A 13,530-nucleotide genomic window follows, 5' to 3' on the forward strand; every position below is an offset into this window, starting at 1 on the left:
GAGCAGATACACCACCTCCAGTTATGGTACAATTATTACTTCTTAGTAGCTAGCAAATAATACTGGTCTTAATATTTTGGTTTGCTTGGTTTTGTTTCCTGGTGTGTTTTTTTTTTTTTTTTTTTTTTATGGTTTTATTTGTTTGTTTGGGTTTTTTTATGGGAGAATGTAGAGAATAGAGAAAATTCTTCAAGCAATTTTGAGGATTTTATCTGAAAACATCAATAGAAGAAGATAAAGAAAAAAGAATATAAAGAAGTAAAGTGTGAGAGGCCTTTCACTTGAAAATTAATTTGAAGCTATCTTGGATGAATTGTCATGGGAAAAAAAAAGCAGAAATCTGAAAAGATGAGCAGAAAAATCAGACTAATAGAACTTGCTGTTTTCTCACATAATCTTGCTTCACTTGTTAGGAATATTTGACTACAAAACTATCTGAGTGGAGCAGTTTAGTTTTTCTTCTATTCCACAATGCATAATAAACTATATTGCTTAATTTCTGACATTCTAAAGGGAAGGCAAAACATGCTGTATAACATCAAAAGTGTATAAATTCATTTTACCACATCTGATTGGGATATTTATTCTAGGAGACATGCAGAGGAGCAGGCCAGTGTTGCTCTCTAATAAAAGATTATGAAGAAAATGGTACAGTAGTCACTTTTCAATCTTCAAAGAGTTTTGTCTGATCAAGGATATGGTGGATTGGGTGATTTGTTTACCTGGTTCAGTTTCTCTGCCTAGCATGAATACAAAGCTACTTGGGCTGTTTTGAAAAACACTTCAGCATAATTACTATGCACATCATTGATCTGCTAGCCTCCTGGAGTTTCTTGTATTTCACTGACTTTCCTGCATGTAATACTTAACTGACAGATATGTTTTTGACACTGAAATTTTGGGTTTTATCTTTAAATACATTATTAATAATAAAAAAATAATAAAATGATTGATGCCTCCCTATAGCTGTCTGTACTGTTGGTTTTCTTAAACAACTACAGCCTTCCTTTAATGCATGAAGAAAAAATCTTGAATCTTTTCTATATTGAACTAAATTTTCCATTTTTTTTTTATCTGCATGCAGAGATTTTTACCACCACATTAGTTTATCATCACAGTTTTACCACCTCCTGGTAAATTTGCAAGTTTACTTCTCTTATCTGTGGTGAATCTAGAAATAAGCTCAAATCAGTTACTTTCTACTGAAATTGCTTAAAGGATTGGTTGTTAAAGAACTGCTGAGTGCTAAGTAGGAAAACAAGTTTACCTAAGGCAAAGTTTTCTATGAACAAGTGATCTAATGACCTTCAGAAGTTTCTGAAAGAGAAAAATAGGTGCTTACAGAACAGGATTGAATAAGACCAGCTTTTTATGGGCCATAAGAAATCTTAGAAATTTCTGTTAGAAATCCCTCAGAGTTCAGCTACTTCAGAAATACACAAATAAGTATCTTGGCTATGGATAAGAGTCTAGGTTCTGATCTGGGTTTGTGAGGCCTATAGTTCACATTTGCCTGTCTTCTTTTTTTTTTAGTCTGTGTGTTCATGAAACTTCAGAAGAAGTAGCTTGGAAGTTTAGAGAGAGAGGCAGAAGTGTTTTTTTTTGTTTGTATTAGAAGGAGATTTCCTGGAATGAGCATCAGTAACATGAGACAAATATACCTCAAAAAGAATGGAGTGGTTTTCTCTGGCATAAGGCTTACAAGTAGTATCTTTTAATAAATTACATTACTGTTTATATATTTTTATAAATTAATCATGAAAATAAGGACATTTTCACATCTCTTCAAAGTGATGTCAATATTTAAGACCAAGGCTAAATGAATTGAGATACCAAAATAGTAATTCCAGAAGTCTGCAATTTCAAGAATTTACTTCCTGCAACCACAAGTCGTTGCAACACAAAATCACAGAATCATCAAGCTTGGAAGAGATCTTCAGGTCACCTAGTGCAACTGGTCAACCTAGCACACTTAGTCCCAAACCATATCCCCAAGGTACACATCCAGATGCCTCTTGCACACTTCCAGAAGATATTTTTCAGGAAAATCAACATGGTTCAGGAAGAAAATTGAGTGAATGTACACAGGTTTTTGAGCCATGCAAGGCACCAGGGCCTGTGGAGTCCCTAGGATGTATCTTGATTCTCTCTCTCCAGTCTGGATCCTGTTGCTTATGGGATTGGGTGGAGTATATCTAATTCCTGATTGACCTATTCAAATAAATCTGTCTCCTAGCAGTTGGTTCTTGCTGTTACTGGAGGTAAAATTCTGTCCCACTCAAGGGTTCTCATTACCACCACAATTTTGGCAGTGATTGATTGGTAGTTTTTCTAAGCACAAAGAACAGATTTGTTCTTATAATGAAGTTACTGCTTTGTCCTACATGGTTGATTAATATCCTAATGCTACTCTCAGCCAGGCCCAACACCTACCAGCCGTGACAAGAAATTAACATGGTTTGAGCCAATTGAAAAATAAACTTAAAAGTCACCCATAACATGTGCTACTCAATATATTTCAATATTTGACTCAATATGGCTGATTTAATTATTTAGATTTTGAATGCTCACTCAAAATACTTTTTATTTGACTGAGTGACAACACAGTTGCTGTTTTATTTGTAAGGTGGTTCTGTGTCCCAACAGCATTTTCATTAGTCCCTTCTTTTTCAGAACTTTTAACTCCTGCTTGCAGTACTCTCACTTCTTAATGTATACAAGCTGAGGCTGCTGAGCACAGCAGTTGGTGCCTTAAAATATGGATTTTAATTAAACAGCAAATTAAGGAGGTGCTGGGACAGCCCAGTGCATTCCAGGAAATCTGCAAGGGCCTCACTTGGGACTCAGTTTATAGGGTCGCAAGATGCTTTGCTTTAGTCATTTGAAGTTTCCCATAGCCCATGTTTTTAACTACTAAAGTCGACTCATTTTCCAAAAAGTCCATTGACAATGGTGATGCTTTGCTCCAGCTATGATTCAGGTTAATGATTTACCAAGGTTAACAAGGGTAAGTGCTTATCCTTTGTTCCCAAACTTGGCTGGGCAGGTGATGTTCTTTTTCCAGTCTGAGGCATTCTTATCTTTACCATGCAAGAATTCCTGGTATAGTCAAGGGATGCTTCACCACCCAACTGGTACAGTAAAAGACGCTTCACTTCTCAGTTGGTTCAGTCAAGGCTTATCAGGAGCTTCTGAGACCATGGAGAAGGCTTGAGGAGGATGAGGGGAAATGCATGCCATAGCCAAGAGCTGCCAGTTGCTGTTTGGGGACAATCTGGGCATTGGACAGTGGATGGTAAGTAATTGTACTGTGCATCGCCTGGCTTCATTCCTCTCTACCTGTGTGTGTCTCTGTCTCTTCACCACAATTATTATTGTTATTATTGGTATTTGTATGATTAGTTTTATTATAATATTTAATTTGTTTCAATTATTAAGCTGTTCTTAACAACCCAGGAATTTCACTTTTTCTGATCCTTCTCCTCATCCCCTCCTCGGGGGGGAGGGGGAACGAGGAGTGAGTGAATGGCTGCATGGCAGTACTTAGTTGCCAGCTGGAACTAAACCATGACACACATTTTTTCACTATAGTGTTTGTTTGCTATGATCAGAAAATACTGATGAACAGATTGACAGTCCAACCTAAAGTTAAAGAAGAATTCTCACATATTTACTATATTTTGACTGAATGTTTTCTTCTATTTTGCAAACTGTAGGCCTTCAGTGCAACACCTTTCTGGAGAAAAGTTTCATATTATCAATGGGTCTAAAGGTTTGCTTCAGTGCAGTTAACTCTATCATCTAAACTTGAATGGTTATCAAAATGTTTCTTGAACTAGACTGAATTGTAGAAAAATCAGGTAGAAGATCTTAGAAGATCTTCTTACAAAGAAATTTTGTTAAATAATTCCATTATTTGCATATGGGATATGTGGCAAGTAGCATGCAGAACAAGTTATATTTTTTCTTCTTTCTTGACAGAAGAAACCATACATGACAATAGGACAATTTTAACCAGTCTGGAGAAAAGCCTGCAGCGACAGGTCAAATAGTAAATATAAAGATGCCTGTACTTACTGACAAGTATTTAAACTTGTCAAGAATAACAAATTTGTCAGCAGACAGGGAAAATAAAAAGGCTTTGATAAAAGAAGAACTAATAGAGAAGCATGGGAAAAAATATACTTGAAAGAAGAGCGAGAATAAAAGAAAACAGGGTAGTAACAAAAGGAGGATTTGAAGGACAGAAATATTGTGTTAAAACATACTGAAGAGCCTGTTGAACTCTAAGAAATCTTAGCTGAGGAACAAAGGGTGAGTACTAATGGATAAAATACACAAGCATTACACTCAAGAAGGAAACTAGAAATGGTATGATCGACAAAAAAGAATAAAAAGCAGATTTTGTTAGACTACCTGCTAGATGCTGCATAGTTCCAATCTTCTACTTCTCTGCAATGAAAGAATGCTTGTATTCTTTAATAGGCCATTTACACCTATAGAAAGACACATACAAATGAAGACGTGTTCAGATATTATTTCAAGAGTGAATTACTATTAGACATATGTATTAAAATGGTTTAAATGTGGTTTTATTTCTGGTATTATGCAGGTGATTTTGGTCCTCTTGTGTGTCACTTACCTGTCAAGTTCAGAAGATTTTCTGAGTCAATTTGCTTGGTTTAGCTTGTTTGGTTACTCGTTAAGATTTTAATTATAGGATGTTTACAGGAATCTCTTCTAGGAAGTTCATGAAGACCTTGTTAATGTAATGAGTTTAGACGTTATGTAGCCTGAAAGAGAGAAGGTTTTGTTTTTATTTGTACATTTTGTTTTCATGAAGTTTGGTAACAAATATTTTTTATGCTGTCAGACTCTGAAGAAGAATGGCACTTTGATTCTTCACTTATTGTTACAGTGAAAGATATTCTTCCTTTTCATATAGGAAGGTCCTAGAGACAATAATATTTTTCAAGGCTCATCTCTAAAAATTAAGATTTAAGCAGCAGTCACATTCTTCATAAGAGCAAGCAATATTCAGGAAAGAGGAGTGAGCTCACAAAAATTTATAACAATTTTTGCCTCTATTTATTGCTAAATAGGCTGACAATTCCTTCATGGAGTCATAACATCCCTAAAAGAATGAACTTGACTGGAGGTGCAAAGCATTTTAGGGAGCTTTTTACTTGCATATGACTGAGAATATTTTGAACTATCAAAGAATATTTTTCATAAATACTATGAAGAATGAAGTGAAGAAAGGGAAGGAGAAAATATATAGTAAAAAATGAAAGAAATTAAAAGTGAAGAAACAGTCAGAAAGTAGAAAAAGAAAACAAGGAGTTGTCGTATTAGAAAGTGTGTATTTTCAAGATTAGGGCATTTCTGAGCTATTGTGTATTTTCTTTTCCTACATATAGTAATTTCTTTGATAATTTTGTGATATGTTGACTTCAGCTTTGATCATTAAACATTATTTTTATTTCACTACCCTGCAGATGTCTTATTAAGATATTATCATCATTATTTCTCCTCCCATTTAAAATCAACAACTTTCTTTCAGGATAAACTTTTTCACAGCCCTCAGTGATTTGGTCAGTGGAACACCATTGTTGTTTGTGCGGGAAGTCTACAATTATTCTCATATCTTCTTGCTTAATATTTAATGATTGATCATAGTCACCTAGAGACTTAAAGCACTTTGATGCATTTGAATAAGAACAATATCCTCTGCTTATGAGAATTTAGGATAAAGAGCATAAATATATTTTTGATACTTTTATATAAAGATACAACTATAAATATACACAGCTACAGAACTAAGATCAATCTATCCAAATAAGTTAAAAGAAATCAAACATCTGGAGGGTATTTTTTCAGTTTTTCTAATTTTAATTTTGCATTATATCTTTCACTCTATTTGCAGTGTTCATTTATTTTCTACTTCTAACTAGAAATAGTGTTGTAATCACTTTTACAGACTAGTTCTTCAGGTTAAAAACCCCATACAATCAGTGAAGAGGTTGAAGAAGGAAAGCTGGTTTGTTACTTTATATTTGGCTTTAGATCCCAAAATGTTAATTTTTGGCATTTCCCTTCTTACTCTTAAATTCAGTCTATATCTCCAAAACTATAAAAATGACTGTTATTTTACAAAACCTTTGAATAAAACTAGAAAAGGGACCCTATAAGAAAGTAAGAGTCACAATATTTTACACTTTCCCAAAATCCTGTTGCAGATGAATATAATTAACTCTAATTTTTATTTTCTCATTTTCCCCATAATGTCTGTGACTGTATTTTTGTCACATGGGGAGCATATTAGAAGAATAATATCATACTGACTTGTAACCTATTTTGTATGGCTGTACAAATTTCTGTAAAAGTGCATATTTTTATAATGCATGTTTTATATTTTTAGGGTTTTTTTTTCACTTTATCTGGCTTAGAGCTAAACCAGCATGTCTAAATGAGTCCAATTCATCAATAGAAGGGTTTTTTTCCTCCAAAACCTAGTATTTCTCAGGATCATAGAATAGTGGAGGTTAGAAGGAATGACTGAAGGTTATATAGTCCAATCCCTCTGCTCAAGTAGGGCCAACAAGAGCACAGAGAAATGTCCAGGGAGTTTTTCAGTATCTCCAAAGACGGAGACTCCACAACCTGTCTTTCTATTTGTGCAATGATGCCTCTTGTCCTGTCACCAGTCACCACTGAAAAGAAAGCATAATTAAGTAAATGCCCAATATAATATAATGAAAACTTTTTAATTCTAGAATTTTTTTCTTCAAGTAAAAGATGCTCCTTCCTTCTGCCTCTAACTTCAATCAGAGTGGGGAATTCTTGAGAATGAAAGGCATCAATTTAGGAGGCCATTCCCATTCACACACTTATATATAGATTATGTCTCATAAATGAGGGTTATGTGCACATCTAAATTTAAACAAAAATCTAAGGGCTTTATTGAAAAGGACATGAATGTAAACCTATGCTAACTTTTCCCCCAACTGTAGGAATGAATAGAGCTGCTATAACTATTAAATTAATGCTTAAAAATATGTAACTTTCAGAGTAAACCAGGTTGTTTTAGAATGAAATAAAAAGTAACTATTGCAGACACAGTAGCTTATATAAATGCTAACATAAAGGTGTAAATTAAAGAAAAAAATATTCCCACTTTCCATTGAAAAAAATATTCCCACTTTCCATAGCACACCAATTAAGCCAATTTCTGCTGTTTCAGATGTATGTAGAGCCATAGATCATATATTCTACTGTCTGTAACGATTTATTACTGGTAATGAATAACAGGTCTAATCTAATAAAATTCAATATTAAAAAACAGATTACAGTTACATAACTGTGATGTTGCACCAACATAGAAGTACCCCAGAGTGCAGATCAGTACTCATCAAATTGAGTTTCATTTAATTAAAAGCTCAGTCAAAAAGATCAGTATTAATTTCAGTCAAAAATGGGTATTTTATGTCAATGCATTTGATATTAGGATATAATAAAGATAAGGTGCATAACTGCTAAATGGCTTAGTACTTAAAAAGCTTAATAAGAACTTCTATATTATTAAAAACTTCTGCCTTCAAAAGTCAACAAGGCAAACCTGCTACTGAGATAATAAGAGCTCAGCTAGAAGTCAGGTAGGATTTGCAGTTCCAAAGCCCCACTTGAAGTAACTTACAAAACTTGCATGGAAAAGTTAGTTAGATATTTTTAAAAGTACTCTTGTTCACATGATATCCAATGGAATCAGTATTGTATAATTTCTGCTGAAACACACAGATTTCTGCAGCCTTTTTCTGTATGAAGTGACTTGGTCTGAGGTTAAATAACTTCATTTTCTATGACTGAATTGTTTCCCAGTGTTTTGTACTCACAAATAGATACAAAAAATGCAGACATGTATTTCTATCTCTGTAAAGCTGAAAGATACAGAATTAATATTTTCCTAGACAACTCTAAAGGTAGGATCTATGCAGAAAATTCTCAGATATGTAGACTCAGAAAAGTTTTCCTTGATATCTTCATTTTAATTCCATGTTATGTGATGTTGTGTTAGATTTAAGGGAAGTTAACATCATCTCCCACCCCCTTCATTTTTTTTTCATGGTACACAATCAGCAAGACTGCAAATTCTTTTGAATTATAGTCTTGTTAATTGATCTTTTCTTCAGATACTTGACCAAAGCTTTGCTCATGACAGTTGCCCCAGCAAGATGAGCTCTGAATAATGCCCACTGATTTTAATTTTGAGTACTACTTCAACAGTATATGACATATCTCTTACTTTCTCTTTCCTGTACTCTTCCTGTTATTTTGAATTGCTATCAAAACACCTCTCCAGTATCTCATTCCTGTATCTTTCAATTTGGTCGAGATAGCATAATTTTCATAGTGAATTCTAATTGCTTTGACAGGACTTAATCCTGGAATTGTTTGCTTTTCATTGTTCTACATTTAAGTGTCATGATGCCTGCCAGAACATAATCACTTGTGAGAAAGCTGTTACCTCCATTGGTTCCAGACCAAATTTCAGTTTCATGTCATGTCTAAATAGACTGGAAAACTTCCTCCTTTATAAATAGCTAACAGCACTTATATGGTATTTACTACAAGAATTGCTATTCTCAGTGCTGTCATACCTTTCAGTAGCAACTCCTTGGCGTAAATTAATAGAGATTTTATTTTTTTTTTAAGCTGCAGTATTTTAAAATTGAAGATACATAGTATAGTATTATTTAAGTTTCCCTCCCTTGTCCTTCACATCTATGAAGGTTCATTTTTGGTTCTTTCTTTGCCTAGACCACTTCTACTACTCAGGATTTTGTTATTTTTCTTCTTATTTCAGATTACACAGATCTATGTGATTGACCGAAGTACAACACTTCAAGTCAAAGACTCTAAGTTTTAAAACTAAAATTATAATGGGCAATTTTAAAGCAACATGTAAAAAGCAACATTTAGAATCTGAAAGTAAACTACTTTATCTGTAAAAGCCACATGCATTTATGTTTTTCAGTATCGTGTTCTCGTTTCCAAATTAAACACCAACTAATGTAATAGCAGATAAAACTATAATTAAGTTGGTTGTATCATAGTATTGAAATTACAGTCCAGGAATCATATTAAAGTTTTAAATATATACAGGTCAAATTTGTCATATCAGAATTTGTTACAGGATAGAAAACTTGTCTGTAACAATAGATGTTATACAAAGTGGGAAAGAAAATCTTTTCTATTGAAACTATCAAAAATTAATGGTGTGGTAGATAGGGACAGGCGGAGCGGAAGATCACCGGGATGTCACGGAAAGATAGACCCCTTCCCCCCTCTCTCTTCCCCACTTATCTAGTAACCCCAGGAGTCCCAGAAGAATGTAGCCACACCTGTTCTGGTAAATTTCCACTACCCACTGTCCCTGAGACCCCCAGCCCCCCTCTGACGTAGCAAAGACCCCTAAACCTATTTAAACCCATGAGATAAGATAATAAACGCTTTCGACCGTCCACCAAATTGGTGTCAGCGTGTGTCGTTAGTCCGAGTAGCCCGGGTGAAGCCGAGCTGCCGTGCTGTCTTCTTGTAACCAGGTCGCCGTTGTCTTTTATAAAGGCAACATAATGGCTTGTTTTTTGTTCAATTAATTTATATTACTCTTGATGTAAACTAGACTTCAGCATTGCTTTGCTGAGAATTGCTTATGAACCTGTACTGATTTATGAATACATATATACTACATGCTTCCATTTCCCCCAGAATTCACACTGTAAAACTGAAAAAATTCCTTTATTTGACCAGCTTTTAGTGGAAGAATTTAGATTGAAGAAAGCTGGGGCATTGTGAAGCAAAAATTTAAAAAAAAAAAAAAAAAGAAACAAAACAATAACCAAAATCAACCAACCAAAAAAAAAATTAAAAATATGTAAAAAATCCACAAAAACATACAAGATGCCCAAATCAAGTAAACCCTATCCTTTTTGGGAAATGAGCCTTCATTAGCCAGCTATTAATTCTAGACATTTCTAGAGCATTACCTCTCTATGGCTTTCCAGAGAATGTGGTATTTTGATGTAAATTTATAAGAAATTCTAAACACATAAGCAGTAGGAGTAAATGAGATGCCTACTTTTCTGCATATCCAAGAAAATAAAAAAAAAGTCAATGTATTTCAAAATACTCAAACACTAAACTGTTGGAAAACATACTTGCCCACATAATTGTGGGAATAAAGTACAGAACTCATATCTACATTGCTTTAACATTAACTTCTAAACATCAAATCATAATGTGTTAACAGAACCACTTTATTCATCAGCTTCCTGCTTTAGCATTAGAAAACAGTTTGAAAGGTGTTCCCATTCAAACAAAGTGCTTGGTATTTGATACTAAATTATTTCAAATCAAAGCACTTCCAGATTCAGTAATTGTCAAATCCACAGCTTGATGCGCTCTTTTTTTTTATCATGACAACACCAAAGTCCAGTGATTAAGGGATTAAAGCTGGAGTTATTCTATAAACAACCTCAGAGAAAATGGTGAAATAGCTTCTTAATAGTTCTGCTTAAAAATCATATGAGAATATAAAAATTACCTGTGTTCATAGGAAGGAATGTGAGGTAAAAGTTGATTTTCTGTTTCTATATAAGACTAATTTACTTGTACAGTTTTGTCTGTATATTGCATTAAATCAACATATAGTTCAGACAGTTATTTTTTCTTCTCTACTTTATCGATTTTTAAAACTTTACTTGATGAAAAATTCACATTTCTAGAAGAATCAATAGCAGAAGTTCAAAATAGTTTTATCAGCATATAGCATAGTGCTTTAATTGCCAATATGCTTAGCAATTTATGTGTTTCCACTTGCATACAAGTGTTAGAAAGAAGTGAATCATTGATGTTAAAACAGATGGGTGAATATCAACTTCAATGTATAATGGAGTTTAGAGCATAAGATAAAAAATAAATAAACAGACGTGAGTGAAGCTTTTTTTAAAAATTCCTTTCTGCAAGTTTGGTTAGGATTTTTTTCAGAGATTAAAAATAGCCAGCCTCTGTCTCAATCACAGCCATTAAATTCTGAAAAAAACAATTTATAACCTAATTTTTATTGCTAATTAATTTACTAGGAAAAAAAACCCAACCCTTCTCACTCACACATTTTTCTCTTTTTTTTTTTTTCAAAATACATTTCTACCCCAAAACTAACATTCTGGCAATTTAGTGTTCATTTGTGGCAAAAGGTTTACTGTTTTATTCATCATCACATAGAAAGTGCAGCTGCATTTCCTATAAGTTTCAACAAGCTGATTTCTCAGAAATGGTAGACGTTTAGTTACATATACCATAGGCTTCTATGCTGTCTTGCCACAGTAGTGACTTTATTCTAAAAAGGGAATAAGGCAATTTATTTTTTCTATTTTTGATATTTGAAATGAAGGTTATTTTGATGTCTATGTGCAATAGAAATCTGAAGGAATTGAGACTTAAAGCAATATTACACTTTATTCTCTCTAGTTGAACATGATTTATTTAATTTCTTTTCAACTTGGCACTGAGACAAACTCACTTTCCAGTTCTGAGAGAGTTGTCTTTACTAATATGATGAAAAGAAAATATTATTACTCTTTAAATGTAATATCATCACTCCCAGTAGATCCCTAGTAGATCTAGATAGAATATATTTTTTGAGATAATTACTTTGAAACAGTCAGTTATATATTATGCTTTAATTACTGCAAAATTATACAGATGAGCTTGTAGCATTTCCAAATGAGATGTAAAAGGAAGAAAGGTATGGGTTATTTATGTTTTCTGATATAGGCCAGCTTCTTACCCTCAGTAATGTTGTCCATGGATGTGCAAGAAAAATATTGTAGGTTAGACTTTTCATAGCATTGTTCTGTTGCAAAACAGTGGGCAAAGATACAGCTTTTCCTCTGAAACCATTATGTTGAAAATTGAGTTTAAAAGAACCCTCTAACTTAGGTATGCATGAAGAATTTCTCCTGACACAGATCTTAATGGCAGACCTCCAGACTGCTGTACACCATTACTGGAAGTAGCCTTTTCCTTCAGATTGAGCTGACACAGAGTCGAGTGACAAACTAGTCCAGACAAGCTAGCTGAGCAAGTGCAGTGAGTCTGTCTCCAAAATCTGTACAAAGTGCTGAATGGCTTAGATTAACAGCTTAAAAGTTTGAAGTGGCTTCATCTGTATTTGTCCAGTCAGCAGGTATGTTTCTGGTTTAACACCTGACATTTCAAATCAGCTAGACTACTCTAGGAGTCCTGCTTTGAATATTGAGTGACCAAACCTGTGCATCCCGTTGCTGGAAACTCACTGCAGTGAGTTGCTCTTGATAGGAATGTCCTTGTTCTTTTTCAGGGATTCACACATGCATATTTTCTTACAAATGTTGTAAATAGATCAAAGGTATGTATTTGACCAAAACATTCTTTCTTCCACTGAGAGAAATTACTATTCCTTTCTAAAGGTGGCATTAGTAGCACTGTGGTGGTCACAGAAGGAAAGGGAAATACATGCCACTGTGGTGGGTTTAGTTCTGTCTTCTCTCAAATTACTACAACAGGCCTGAGAAATCACTTTCCAGATGAAGGTGACTTTCATCTCTCTGTCCCTCTGCCAAATATATGCCAAGAAATGCAGCAAGATGTTCCATGCTGCTTGTAGGCTGAGCCTCTCCAGTGAGGGTTTTTCCCATTCAAAAGAGGTACTCCCACACTCTGAGAGCTGTGTTTTCATTAACTTTCTTTCCTGATTGAAACAATGCCTTCAGCTTTAAGGTTCCATGGACAGTGATGCAGCCCACAGACACTTGACAGCAGATGGCCACAGGCCTGAGAGGAAGAGCTTAGTTGGGCATTATGTTGGTGTATCTTTCTCCTTTCTTGTACAATGGCTAAATCAAGTTATTTTGTGCCCTGAGTACATTAACCTGATGTTTATATTTGCTTTTAACTCATACTAGAGTTATAAAAAATGTAGTATCAATATTGTCCTTGATGCTTACCTGGTTATCTGCTTTTTTTTGATGGTTCAGTTGTTTCCTCTCTAAAATGCTTACTAAGCTACCTAGTTTTAAATTGTAAGATTTTTCACCTTGGTGGCTTAATATAAAACAAGGGGTAAAAAAATTGTGAAACTTTGATAAAAAATTAGAGAGAAACGGCTCTGACACTGAAGTTGATTCTATGATTCCTTATATTTTTTACTGTGAATTTTATTCATGTTTGACACTATCTTAGAATAAGCCTCTGTAAAGAGACCTCAAGAAGTCATCTACATCATACTGCATAATTCAAATAAGGATTAAATATATTCACATACTTTCAACCATGTGTATATTCTTGCAAGATCTTAAATTATGGTGACTCCCCAGACAGCTTGTGCCAATGTTTTACTACTGTTATGACTAGAAAGCTTCTTTTAATATCTAACCTAAGCCTTCCTTCTTGCAGTTCAAACCTGTTATAATTTTACTTATCCACATTGCC

General features: G+C 34.1%; 1 long non-coding RNA gene across 1 annotated transcript in view; it reads right to left on the bottom strand.

The window, feature by feature from the left end:
* The window catches only part of LOC140682303 (uncharacterized), a 61,706-nt gene that overhangs the window by 10,949 nt on the left and 37,227 nt on the right, over window positions 1–13,530 (bottom strand). Inside the window, exons 2-3 of the long non-coding RNA XR_012053843.1 lie at window positions 4,643–4,793; window positions 4,417–4,496 (exon numbers count right to left, since the gene is read on the bottom strand). This is a non-coding gene — a long non-coding RNA (uncharacterized lncRNA). The remainder of the gene's footprint in view (window positions 1–4,416; window positions 4,497–4,642; window positions 4,794–13,530) is intronic.

This window comes from Taeniopygia guttata, chromosome 2 (genome assembly GCF_048771995.1).
Source record: "Taeniopygia guttata chromosome 2, bTaeGut7.mat, whole genome shotgun sequence".
NCBI lineage: Eukaryota > Metazoa > Chordata > Aves > Passeriformes > Estrildidae > Taeniopygia > Taeniopygia guttata.